General features: G+C 41.3%; 1 pseudogene; it reads left to right on the forward strand.

The window, feature by feature from the left end:
- Positions 1–11,533, forward strand: part of LOC117729149 — a 22,994-nt pseudogene extending 11,461 nt beyond the window's left edge.
- The last annotated feature ends 3,467 nt before the right edge of the window (positions 11,534–15,000 follow it).

Raw genomic sequence — 15,000 nt, forward strand, 5'->3', positions numbered from 1 at the left:
CATACACACACACACATATATATATATATATATATATATATATATATATATTAAACTCTTTCGATGTTTCACTGCTTTAGAGAAGGTCATCAATGTTCAGGATAAGTTACTAAGTACCTTTACTCTAGTACATGTACTTCAGAGAGCATGTACTGTACTTTTTCAATTCAATTCAGTTTATTTTGTATAGCCCAATATCACAAATCACAAACTCCCACAGAGGGCTTTACAATCTGTACACATACGACATCCCTGACCTTTGACCTCACATCGGATCAGGAAAAAACTCCCCAAAAATAACCTTTGACAGGGAAAAAAGTGAAGAAACCTTCAGGAGAGCAACAGAGGAGGATCCCTCTCCCCGGCATGGACAGATGAATAATGTCATGTGACCAGATGAACAGAGTTACAGAGTTACATAAACACATTACCATGAATATGACAATGTATGAATGGAACTCCAATCCATGAAACAGAAGGAGGTAGAGAGGAGGGGGCGGGGCATCAGCAGGGCCAATGGGAGGCCGGCTCACCAGCATCAGACACCTCCAGGTCCAATGGACCCTATGAGACGTGAAGTCACAACCGACTCCGGGGAGGAAGCAGAGTTAATAAGGTGCAATGGAGAGATGTAAATTCATCCATAAGGAGAGAGAGAAGAGGGAGATAGGTGCTCAGTGTATCCTAAAACATCCCCAGCAGCCTATAAGCCTATAGCAGCATATCAAGGGGCTGGACCAGGGCAAACCTGATTCAGCCCTAACTATAAGGGCTATTAAAGAGGAAAGTCTTAAGTCTATTCTTGAATGAGGTGACTGTGTCTGCCTCCAGGACTGAAAGTGGAAGCTGGTTCCATAAAAGAGGAGCTTGATAACTGAAGGCTCTGGCTCCCATCCTACTTTTTAGGACTCTAGGAACCACAAGTAGCCCCGCATTTAGTGAGCGCAGCTCTCTAGTGGGGTAATATGGTACTACAAGCTCCTTAAGATATGATGGTGCATCACCAATCAAGGCTTTGTAGGTGAGGAGAAGAATTTTAAATGTGATTCTTGATTTTACAGGGAGCCAGTGCAGAGCAGCTAATACAGGAGTCATGTGATCTCTTTTCTTAGTTTTTGTGAGTACACGAGCTGCAGCATTCTGGATCAACTGGAGGGACTTAAGAGACTTATTAGAGCAGCCTGATAATAAGGAGTTGCAGTAATCTAGTCTGGAAGTAACAAACACGTGAACCAGCTTTTCTGCATCTTTTGGGACAAGATGTGCCTGATTTTTGAAATGTTACGTAGATGAAAAAATGCAATCCTTGAGATTTGCTTAACGTGGGAGTTAAAGGACAAGTCTGGGTCAAAGATAACTAGAGATTCTTTACAGTGGTGTTGGATGCCAGGGCAATGCCATCTACAGAAACCACATCACCAGATAATTGATCTCTGAGGTGTTCAGGGCCAGTAAAATAACTTCAGTTTTGTCTGAGTCTAACATCAGGAAGTTGCAGGTCATCCATGTTTTTATGTCTTTAAGATATTCTTGAATTTTAGCGAGCTGGTTGGTCTCCTCTGGTTTGATCCATAGATATAATTGAGTATCATCTGCATAATAATGAAAGTTTATGGAGTGTTTCCTGATAATGTTGCCCAAATGAAGCATATATAAGGTTAAATAAATTGGTCCAAGCACAGAACCTTGTGTAACTCCGTGATTAACGTTGGTGGTCATTGAGGCTTCATCGTCTACAAATACAATTGAGATCGATCTGATAAATAGGATTTTAAATAGGCCGCCGGTACCCCCGACAGGCGCAAAGGAGCGAGGGCCCGTTCATCACTGCTTGCAGCTTTAATTATTATTATTATTTTGTAACTGAGATCTGAAAAATCACTTCATCCATGAACCAAGTTATCAGGAAGTCTCTCCAGAGAAAATTTGGTCCAAAACAGCCCGATTTAATGAATTTATTACTGATTGATTGATTTAATGAATTAACTAGTGCATAAGGTTTCTGCAGCCGGATGGACACCTTCTTCTTCTGTGGTTAGTTTAAAGGTCGCAGTGATGTCCACCTGGGCCCAGATGTCCTGCTGAGGAGGACAGCGGTGGCTCGCAGTCAGAACTTCATCAACCAGAGAGAAGTGTGCGACCGCTTCAAGCTGCCGCCGGGAGAATACATCATCGTGCCCTCCACCTTCGAACCGCACCACAAAGGGAGCTTCATCCTCCGGGTGTTCACAGAGAAACAGGCCCACACCAGGTCAGTCACATGTGTGTATATATGTATGTATGTATATATATATATACACTTTAATCTGGACTGTTTGTTTCAGTCCGGTGGGAGAAAACATGAATGCTGACGTCCAAGAGGTTTGTGACACTTTCAGATTTCAACTTCAGTTTATTAGGTCATTAAAATGAATTAAATGTTCCTGTTTAAAACAAACAACATAATAACTCATTTGAACAAGATGGTAACAAGAGGATAGAACCAGAGTCTAAGTCTTTAAAACCAGACGATAACTCGTTAGAACCAGACGATATTTCTTTAGAACCAGGCGATAACTCGTTAAAAACACATAACTTTAAGAACAACATAATAACTAGTTAGAACATAATAACTCATTTGAACAAGATGGTAACTAGAGGATAGAACCAGAGTCTAAGTCTTTAAAACCAGACGATAACGATGTTTCTTGAGAACAATATAATATCTCGTTAGAATAACAATATAATATCTCGTTAGAATAACATAATATCTCGTTAGAACAATATAATATCTCGTTAGAACAATATAATATCTCGTTAGAACATCATCATATCTCGTTAGAATAACATAATATCTCGTTAGAACATCATCATATCTCGTAAGAACAATATAATATCTCGTTAGAATAACATAATACCTCGTTAGAACAATATAATATCTCGTTAGAATAACATAATACCTCGTAAGAACAATATAATATCTCGTTAGAATAACATAATATCTCGTTAGAACATCATCATATCTCATAAGAACAATATAATATCTCGTTAGAATAACATAATACCTCGTTAGAACAATATAATATCTCGTTAGAATAACATAATACCTCGTAAGAACAATATAATATCTCGTTAGAATAACATAATATCTCGTTAGAACAACATAATACCTCGTAAGAACAATATAATATCTCGTTAGAATAACATAATATCTCGTTAGAACAACATAATACCTCGTAAGAACAATATAATACCTCGTTAGAACAATATAATATCTCGTTAGAATAACATAATACCTCGTAAGAACAATATAATATCTCGTTAGAATAACATAATATCTCGTTAGAACATCATCATATCTCATAAGAACAATATAATATCTCGTTAGAATAACATAATACCTCGTTAGAACAATATAATATCTCGTTAGAATAACATAATACCTCGTAAGAACAATATAATATCTCGTTAGAATAACATAATACCTCGTAAGAACAACATAATACCTCGTAAGAACAATATAATACCTCGTTAGAACAATATAATATCTCGTTAGAATAACATAATACCTCGTAAGAACAATATAATATCTCGTTAGAATAACATAATATCTCGTTAGAACAACATAATACCTCGTTAGAATAACATAATATCTCGTTAAAATAACATAATACCTCGTTAAAATAACATAATACCTCAGTAGAACACCATCATATCCGTAAGAACAATATAATATCTTGTTCGAACAACATCTTAACTCAGTAGAACAACATCATATCTCGTTAGAACAACATAAGACCTCCAGATGATAACTTAACAATATACATGAGATCTTCGTGGGTTAATGCTTCTCATATGTGTTCTGTAGTGTCGTATTAAGACACCGGGACATAAGTTATTGAGTCTCATGGTAAAAATATGTTCAGACATTGTTCCAAACCTTGTTCTTGCAGCCTGATGCTGGACAGAAAGACGTGGATCCACACTTCAAACATCTCTTCGTCCAGATCTCTGGAAACGTGACAACATGTTTTTCCAAACTTGGTTCTTAAATCACCAACTTAGTGTTTGATGGCGGAACAATGTCACGTTTCATTTGTCTGTTAACAGGACTCTGAAATCTCTGCCTTCGAGCTCCAACAGATTTTGGACCAAGTTGTTGCTCAGAGTAAGAAAAGTTCCACATGATGTGATGAAGTGGTGATATGAATATGTATGTATATAATATGTATGTTTATGTAAACAACGCCTCTGTGAACTCACCAGTTTGTTGTCTTCTGTTCTTCTGATGTCAGGATCTGATGTCAGAACCGACGGCTTCAGTCTGCAGACCTGCCGCGGCATCATCAGCATGCTGGATGTATCCTCAGATGTTCACCATCAGTAATTAATACTACATCATGATACCTATTTAATCAACTAATCAGGAATCAATGAACCAGCATGTTCATTGATGTTGATAATATAATAATTGATCTCTGGAGGACTCTACTGATGTTTCTTCTTCTACACTTTGAACGTTAAAATGTAGGAATCTAAAATAAGAGTTCAAGGATTTTAAAAGGTTTCAGGCAGACAGACAGACAGGCAGACGGGCAGACAGACAGGTCCATGCTGTGCTCTGGATCTTTGACTGGTCTTCAGATGGACGGCAATGGTAAACTCGGTCTGCTGGAGTTCCACCTTCTGTGGCAGAAGATCCAGAAATACCTGGTGAGATGGAACCAAGATGGCCGACATTCCTTTGATGTCACCATTCACTATATTGTGTTTATGAACATTCAGACAGTATAAATATATATTCACTATATTGTGTTTATGAACATTCAGACAGTATAAATATATATTCACTATATTGTGTTTATGAACATGCAGACAGTATAATATATATTCACTATATTGTGTTTATGAACATTCAGACAGTATAAATATATATTCACTATATTGTGTTTATGAACATGCAGACAGTATAAATAATATTCAGTATATTGTGTATAGTATAAATATATATAATGTATAAATACATCTCTAAACTTCTCTAGGCGGTCTTCAAGGCTCACGACTCAGACGCTTCCGGTACGATGAGCAGTCACGAGATGAGAGCCGCTCTGGCTGAAGCTGTGTGAGTTTTCATGGTGTCAAACATAGGGTCCGAGGGCCAGAACCGGCCAGATGAAGGGTCCTTTTTTTAAGTTTCTAATTATTTTCAATATTTCACTTTGAGCTGCAAGGTGAAATGTTCTCTACTGATAGTGTGTGATCATTATTATTATTGTTGTATTATTATATTATCATTGTTATTACTGGATACAAGCGGCCGAAATGAGCTTCCTCCGTAGGGTGGCCGGGCTCAGCCTTAGAGATAGGGTAAGGAGCTCGGACATCAGGGGGGAGCTCGGAGTCGAGTCGCTGCTCCTTCGTGTCCAAAGGAGTCAGCTGAGGTGGTTCATCTAGTCAGGATGCCTCCTGGACGCCTCCCATTAGAGGTTTTCCGGGCACGTCCAACTGGTAGGAGGCCCCGGGGAAGACCGAGGACACGCTGGAGGGATTATATCTCCCGGCTGGCCTTGGAACGCCTCGGGATCCCCCAGATGAGCTGGAAAGTGTTGCGGGTGAGAGGGAAGCCTGGGTCGGCCTGCTGAACCTGCTGCCACCGCGACCCGACCCCGGATAAGAGCTGATCATGGATGGATGGATGGATGTTATTATCATCATCATTATTATTATTTTTATATTATCATTGTTATTATCATCAATTCAATTCAATTTGTATAGCCCAAAATCACAGGGGGCAGGAGGCATCGCGAAAGAGGTGTGGCCAATGAGGCCAGGCCCTTGAGGCAGGAGGCACAAAGAAGGAGGCCGGGCCATTGAGGAGTTGCAGTAATCTAGTCTGGAAGTAACAAACGCGTGAACCAGCTTTTCTGCATCTTTTTGAGACAAGATGTGCCGGATTTTTGAAATGTTACGTAGATGAAGAAATGCAGTTCTTGAGATCTGCTTAACGTGGGAGTTAAAGGACAAGGACATCATTATTGTTATTATATTATTATTGTTGTTATCATCATCATTATTGTTTTCATATTATCATTGTTATTATCATCATTATTGTGTGTGTGTGTGTGTGTGTGTGTGTGTTCAGGGTTCCAGGTAAACAGTTCTGTGATTCATCAGATCGTCTCTCGGTTCTCTGACCAAAGTTTCTCCATCAACTTTGACTGCTTCCTCGGCTGTTTGATCCGCCTGGAGCTTCTGTTCAGTGAGTCACTTCCTGTCTGGAGCTTTTGTTCAGTGAGTCTCTTCCTGTCTGGAGCTTCTGTTCAGTGAGTCACTTCCTGTCTGGAGCTTCTGTTCAGTGAGTCACTTCCTGTCTGGAGCTTCTGTTCAGTGAGTCTCTTCCTGTCTGGAGCTTCTGTTCAGTGAGTCACTTCCTGTCTCTGGAGCTTCTGTTCAGTGAGTCACTTCCTGTCTTTGGAGCTTTTGTTCAGTGAGTCACTTCCTGTCTCTGGAGCTTTTGTTCAGTGAGTCACTTCCTGTCTCTGGAGCTTCTGTTCAGTGAGTCACTTCCTGTCTCTGGAGCTTTTGTTCAGTGAGTCACTTCCTGTCTCTGGAGCTTTTGTTCAGTGAGTCACTTCCTGTCTTTAGAGCTTCTGTTCAGTGAGTCACCTCTGTCTATAGAGCTTTCTGCCACACCCACTGTCTTTATCACAGCTTGTGGTGGAGAATAAGAACATCGTCACATCTCAAAGTTGGTGATTCAATCAGTAAACTCATACATCATCATTTGTTAATACACATATGTTCCCAATGTTCACAATGGTACCAGTGTGTTCCCAGTGTTCCAAGTGTTGCCAGTACAGAATTGACACTGTTTCTTACACAGAGATGTTCAGAACTCTGGACAAGAAGAACCAGGGGAAGATCCAGCTTGACCTGCAGCAGGTAAAGGTCCATTCCTGTTCTGGGCCCTATTCCTCGTATGTGGTTCAACTAAGTCGATCAAATGTCCTATCAGTCAGCTTAAATTAACCCGATGATTTAAATCAGGCTGTCTCGGTTTCTCAAAGGCTGATCCGCGCTCAAACAATCTTGTTAATTCGATCCAGACTTCAGTTCACAGGATAGTTGAACCAGACTTCAGTAATCAGTGCACCACCAACCTCTTCACGTTTCGAACCAGTTTTCCCCACTCAGCGACGCACCCGCTGAGAAACCCACTTTGGTTATAGGTAGCTCCATAGTCAGAGACGTGAAGATAGGGAAGCCAGGGACCAAAGTCATATGCATCCCGGGGGCCAGAGCGGGCGACATTGAATCTGGTTTAAAACTGCTGGCTAAAGATGAGCGTAGTTACAGTAAGATTATAATACACGCCGGCGGTAATGACTCCCGACTGCGGCGGTCGGAGGTCACTAAAATTAATGTGGAGTCGGTGTGTACTTATGCCAAGACAATGTCGGACACCGTAGTTTTCTCTGGCCCTCTCCCCAATCTGATCAATGATGACATGTATAGCCGCATGTCGTCATTCAACCGCTGGTTGTCCAGGTGGTGCCCAGCAAACAATGTGGGCTACATAGATAACTGGAGGACTTTCTGGGGAAAGCCTGATCTGATGAGTCCAGACGGCATTCATCCCACTTGGGATGGAGCGCGTCTCATTTCTGTGAACATGGCCAAGTTGATTAACGGACTTAATCCATGACCCAGAGTTCAGATCAGGAAGCAGAAGCAGAGTTGTAGTCTTCCACCCTTCTCTGCACTTCCATTGGAGCAGTTACCCACCCTTAACCTTAACTCTATAGAGACTGTGTCTGTCCCACGGCCACTTAAATTAATTAAATCAAAAGTAACCAGAAGAGGAGTCATACAAAATAACCTCATAGAGGTTAACATCACTACTGCAACAGTGCAACAAAACAGGATAATTAAATGTGGACTCCTAAATATTAGATCTCTGTCATCTAAAGCTGTATTAGTAAATGATTTAATATCAGACAATCACATTGATTTATTGTGTCTTACTGAAACCTGGCTGAGGCATGAAGAATATGTCAGCCTAAATGAATCAACTCCTCCAAGTCATATTAATACTCACATTCCTCGAGGCACCGGCCGAGGAGGTGGAGTAGCAGCCATCTTTGACTCAAGCCTATTAATGAATCCTAAACCTAAACTAAACTACAACTCATTTGAAAGCCTTGTTCTTAGTCTTTCACATCCAACCTGGAAAACATTACAGCCAATTCTATTTGTTATACTGTACCGGCCACCAGGTCCATATTCAGAATTTATATCTGAATTTTCAGAGTTTCTATCAAGTTTAGTCCTTAAAACTGATAAGGTTATTATTGTAGGAGATTTTAATATTCATGTGGATATTGATAATGATTGCCTTAGTGCTGCATTTATCTCATTGTTGGACTCGATTGGCTTCTGTCAGAGTACAGAAACCCACTCACTGCTTTGACCCTCCACCTTGTTCTTACATATGGCATTGACATTGAGCATTTGGAGGTCTTCCACAAAACCCTCTTCTGTCAGACCATTACCTCATAACTTTTGAGTTTATACTCCCGGAGTATACACCGTTAGTCAAAAGTTTCTACACCAGATGTCTAACTGACAGTGCTGTAGCTACATTTAAAGAAGAGATTCCTTCTGCATTTGATTCAATACCACGTCTCAATGTGACGGAGGACTCCTGTGCTAACTTTAGTCCGTCCCAGATTGATCATCTTGTCGATAGTGCTACAGGCTCACTGAGAATGACACTAGACTCGATAGCCCCACTGAAGAAAAAGACAGTGAGGCAAAGGAGGTTTGCTCCCTGGTAGAACCCTCAGACCCGCGACCTAAAGCAAACTTCAAGAAAGCTCGAAAGTATATGGCGTTCCACCAATCTGGAAGAATCACGCTTAGTTTGGAGAGACAGTCTTAAAACATATAAAAAGGCTCTCCGTAATGCCAGAGCAGCCTATTACTCATCAGTAATAGAGAACAATAAGAACAACCCCAGGGTTCTCGTTAGCACTGTAGCCAGGCTGACAGAGAGTCACAGCTCTGTGGAGCCGTGTATTCCTATAGACCTCAGTAGTAATGACTTCATGAACTTCTTCAATGAAAAGATTTGAACTATTAGAGGCAAGATTGATGACCTCTTGCCCTCAACTACTGCCGATCTGTCATCAAGAGGAGTGGCCTTGGCCTGTACTGGTCTTGTTTGACCGTAGTGCTGATAAAGGACTCATCTCTGTACTGGTCTTGTTAGACCTTAGTGCTGATAAAGGACTCATCTCCGTACTGTATTATTAGACCTTAGTGCTGATAAAGGACTCATCTCTGTACTGGTCTTGTTAGACCTTAGTGCTGATAAAGGACTCATCTCCGTACTGGTCTTATTAGACCTTAGTGCTGATAAAGGACTCATCTCTGTACTGGTCTTGTTAGGACCTTAGTTGCTGATAAAGGACTCATCTCTGTACTGGTCTTGTTAGACCTTAGTGCTGATAAAGGACTCATCTCTGTACTGGTCTTGTTAGACCTTAGTGCTGATAAAGGACTCATCTCTGGACTGGTATTATTAGACCTTAGTGCTGATAAAGGACTCATCTCTTGTACTGGTCTTGTTAGACCTTAGTGCTGATAAAGGGACTCATCCTCTGTACTGGTCTTGTTAGACCTTAGTGCTCGCGTTCGACACCATTGATCATGACATCCTATTACAGAGACTGGATCAGTCGATTGGCATTTCAGGTACCTGCACTAAGTTGGTTTTTAAATCCTATTCATCAGATCGATCTCAATCTGTATTTCTAAACGATGAACCCTCAATGGACCACCAACGTTAATCACGGAGTTCCACAAGGTTCTGTGCTTGGACCAATTTTTATTTACCTTATATATGCTTCCTTTGGGCCAACATGATCAGGAAACACTATAAACTTTCATTGCTATGCAGACGATACTCAATTAATATCTATCGATCAAACCAGAGGAGACCAACCAGCTCGCTAAAATTCAAGAATGTCTTAAAGACATATAAAACATGGATGACTGCAACTTCCTGATGTTAAACTCAGACAAAACTGAAGTTATTTTACTGGCCCTGAACACCTCAGAGATCAATTATCTGGTGATGTGGTTTCTGTAGATGGCATTGCCCTGGCATCCAACACCACTGTAAAGAATCTCTAGTTATCTTTGACCGAGACTTGTCCTTTAAATCCCACGTTAAGCAAATCTCAAGGATTGCATTTTTATCATCTACGTAACATTTCAAAAATCAGGCACATCTTGTCTCAAAAAGATGCAGAAAAGCTGGTTCACACGTTTGTTACTTGTTAGACTAGATTACTTCAACTCTGGCATATTTTTATTTATAAAGCTATCTTGGGTCTGATCCCCCAATACTTATGTAACTACATTCTTTAAATCCCAGAGCAATTATTGCTTACGTTCCAATGAGCTTTATTTATTAATTATGCCCAAAGTTCACTCTGAATTTGGTAAGCACTGTTTTAAGTTCGCTGCCCCTGCTGCTTGGAATGCACTGCACAAAAACTCAAGGAAAAAAGTTAAGGAGCTCATCAACCTTGAAACTTTGAAGACTCGTGTGAGAGAAATTGGAGCGGCTTCATACCGCACTTGTTCTTGTTTTGGTGTGAATCCAGAGCTTTAGTCCTGTTGCCTATATCTTTTTTACTGTATTTTATCTGTGTTATGTGATTTCTGTTGTGTCTTGTGACTGTTGCAATTTTTCTATGCTGCTGTCTTCGCCAGGCTTCCCTTGAAAAAGGTCATTGTATCTCAACGGGACCGACCTCGTTAAATAAAGGCTAATAAATAATAAAAAATAAACTCTTTATTATTAGGCTGTCGCCTCCTGCCTGGTGGGCTGGTTATCCTGCCATGACAGCCCTAACTATAAGGACTATTAAAGAGGAAAGTCTTAAGTCTATTCTTGAATGAGGTGACTGTGTCTGCCTCCAGGACTGAAAGTGGAAGCTGGTTCCATAAAAAGAGGAGCTTGATAACTGAAGGCTCTGGCTCCCATCCTACTTTTTAGGACTCTAGGAACCACAAGTAGCCCCGCATTTAGTTGAGCGCAGCTCTCTAGTGGGGCAATATGGTGCTACAAGCTCCTTAAGATATGATGGTGCATCACCAATCAAGGCTTTGTAGGTGAGGAGAAGAATTTTAAATGTGATTCTTGATTTTACAGGGAGCCAGTGCAGAGCAGCTAATACAGGAGTCATGTGATCTCTTTTCTTAGTTTTTGTAAGTATCACGAGCTGCAGCATTCTGGATCAACTGGAGGGATTTAAGAGACTTATTAGGGCAGCCCTGATAATAAGGAGTTGCAGTAATCTAGTCTGGAAGTAACAAACGCGGTGAACCAGCTTTTCTGCAGCACCAGCTGCTCTTTTTATTGGTCCATCCTCATCCTCATGAACTCTTCCTCTCCTCCTCAGTGGGTCTGCCTCGCCATCAACTGAACACCCCCCTGCTCCAGGAGCATGCTGGGAGTTTCTACCTCTAGAGATAAAATCTGAAGGAACTGTTGTTGTTGTTGTTGTTGTTTGAATAAAACCATCATCAGTAATATGAAGTCTGTTTAATGTGTTCAATCTGTTCAAATCACATAAAACTAATCTGAAGAGACTTCCGGGATGAGACTGAAGCAAACGGTCGCGTAAAGAACACCTCCCGGTCGGTCGGAGTTTATTCCCCAATTTAAATACAAGTGACTTTTTAAGATTTGTGCCTCAATAATAATGGAAGGGAAAAAAACACAAGAAGAGCAAGGGAAAGCCATATGGGAAAGTGGATAAAACTGATAAAACAGCGACTGAAGGGGCCATCACGGACGAACATGAGTGTCATGGCGGACGTAGCCACAAATTCCGAGCTAACGCTAGCTGCGGTGGACATGAAAAGCAACATCGCCGCCATACGTAAAGACATAAAAAACGTGGGCCACGGAGTTGAAGTCCGAATTGGGTAACTTTCGAAACAAATCAGAGAAGATTTGAAAGAGGAGCTAACTGACATAAGAAAGGAAATTCAACAGAAGCTATGGCGAAGTGGTAGCCAACCTCAAAGCTACAGCCGTCAGGGTGAAGCAGAGACGCGCATAGCCGACCTAGAAAGAGTGGAACGTTGACTTTCAGGAGGTGCTGAGTTGCTCACTACAAACCCAGGAACTGTTTACAGATGACGCTTACGGACATGGAAGTACGCTCGAGGCGTAACAATCTTCACATTTACGGCATCCCAGAGGGACCTGAGGGAGACAATATTCAGCAGTTTATGGAGAATTTCATTAAAAAAGAATTGGAGCCCCTCGCCGACTAGCTGAACTTGGTATACAGAGATGTCATAGAGCGCTCGGCCCCAGGCCTCCCAATGATGCGCAGCCCAGGTCAGTGATTGCATACTTCCAGGAGTTTAAAACTAAAGATCTGGTGTTACACTCTGCATGGAAGAAGAAGGAGATCTACCACACTGGCAGGAGGATCTACTTCGACCACGACTAACCCGCTGAAACTTTGGCAAAGAGGAAGGAGTATGCGCAAATAAGGAGAATTCTTTGTTAAAAAGGAATATGATTCCAAACACCACCCGCCAGCCAAGCTACGAGTGTTCTTTCGGACGGTGGGCCGATAACCTACGGGATTTAAAGACCAGGGGAATCTCTGTCGAGTTGGAGAAGTCGGCTGATGAGTCTGGGATCCTGGAGAAGACAAGGAGGACCTGGCAGCGAGCAGGGACTACATCCAGCCGACAGGACACGCCAAGAGTGGATTAAGGAGAAGCTGCGAGGTTTTCACCGGCCCAAAATAAAGAGACAAGGGGAATGGGAGGAGTAACAGACTGATACACCGTTTTTACATATTAAACGGCAAAGAATCGGGTAAGCAAGATTACTGCCCAGTTAAGGACATTTATTAATGACATTTGTTTTAAGGGATGAAACTGTATGCCCGTGATTTTATTATCTTTTCTTTGTATAGTATTGGCTTGCTCTTAGCTTATAGAGTGAATATAGTTGACCGAATATGGGTAAGGGATCTGGTAACACACAAAGTGCACAAAATACACTCACTAGGTAGGGGTATTATAGGTTGCACTGAAGGGGGGCTCTGGGGGCTAACTAGACTACTCCCCCCACAAAAGAAGTGGTTTTCTACTTCATAATGGAGGTCCACCTGAGTTTTGTGATATGTTTGCTTGTTTTGTCTTGTATTCACTTGTTGAGTTCATCTATGGTTCAAGAATAGTTCAAGTTTGGTCACCAATGGTACATAACTCTTGTGTTAACCGTGGGTTTAAATGCAATGTCAGGAATATAGGGTGATTACCCTAAATGTAAATGGTTTACACAATCCAAGTAAGAGGGGTAAGGTAATTGCAAAGATGAAAAGGGAAAAGTTGCATGTAATGTTTTGGCAGGAGACCCATCTTAACTACATAGAACATGAAAAGTTAAAAAACTAGGGTTTAAAAATACCTTTCATTCGTCCTATAAGAAGGGGAAAAGGAGAGGAGTAGCGATACTAATTTCTAACAGGGTGAACTTCCGACTGGTTTCTAAAGTTTGTGACAGTGAGGGTCGATATGTCTTTGTTAAAGGGTATCTTGACCAGAAAGAAGTCACATTAGTCAATGTGTATATTCCACCAGGCAGGACAATCTTGTATTAGGACATTTTTGACCTGATAGCCTCTGAGGCCTCCGGTGTTCTAATATGTGGAGGAGATTGGAACATTCAGTTACAACCTAAACATGACTCCTCTAATACATTTAAGAGGCTAACTCCTAATGCCAGGATAACAAAAAAATTGTTGACGGAGATAGGACTGATCGATGTATGGAGGGACTTTCCACCCAAAAGAAAAACAATTCACATTCTATTCAGCAAGTAAAGGTGTATACTCAAGAATTGACTATTTTTTTTTTTTTTACTTACAACTCAGACAGACACAGACTTAAAGATTGTAGGATAGGGGCCAGAGACATATCTGACCACTCAGCTGTTTATTTAACTGTGCATCTGGATAATAAAAAGAAAAACACGCTGTGGCGACTTAACACAAGCATCTTGAATGACAAGACATGCAAGGAATATGTGCAGAAGGAACTTAAAGATTATATGGACAACTAGAAATTTCCCCCAGAAATTTAGATGGTGTTGGTTTTACCGAGAGGCGTTTCAGACGCGCGCGTACGTCGACGTCTGTGAAGAAAAACACCATCAAATCGCCAAAATAGCATCGTCGTTAGAGAGGAAAGACCGAGCCGAAGGCGTCCTTAAACGTGTTTTTGGGTTTAGATATGATGCCTTAATCACAGTTTACAAAGTGCTCCCACTTAGCTAAAGAAAGAAAATCTGCCTCTGTTTTATAATGGGAGCGGATGGGCAGATTTGTGGACTTGCTCGCTCGTTGAGGGTTCTCCTGACAAATGTGGAACATTTTGTGGATTCTATCGACACATGTGAGCACCGGCACAATATTCCCTACGTTTTGATGCATAAATGGTGTAAATAGAGTGCCGACTGTGAGACTTGTGGCAAAATACGTTTTATTTTTTCGGACTTTGGCTGGCTCCTCTCCACTCTGTTTCGCACATTTTGATATATTTTTTTATGCATCTGCGAGCTACGCTTTGGGATCCTTAGTGGTCCAAATTTTGTTTTCCATAGGGTTTGCGTTTTTTTGTCCGTTTTTCTCAATTTTCCGAGAAACGGCTGGGCCGATCTTTCCGCCACTTAAACGCACACGATTCCCGATCAAGCCGCACGGTTGATGTATTTTTTATGCAGATCCGTCCAACGGTTCGAGCTCTAGGCTCGACCAAAGTTCTGGCGGAAGAGGGAGAATTGGAAGAATATTAAGCCCGCAGGATAACATACAGTGCGGCTTTTGCTCTGCAAAGCCATACCGAATAACAATAATGGAGAAGTATCGCCAAGTGTTTTGTGGGACACTGCAAAAGCAGTGATTAGAGGAAGGCTCA

Source organism: Cyclopterus lumpus, chromosome 1, assembly GCF_009769545.1.
Source record: "Cyclopterus lumpus isolate fCycLum1 chromosome 1, fCycLum1.pri, whole genome shotgun sequence".
In the NCBI taxonomy this organism is placed as follows: Eukaryota; Metazoa; Chordata; class Actinopteri; order Perciformes; family Cyclopteridae; genus Cyclopterus; species Cyclopterus lumpus.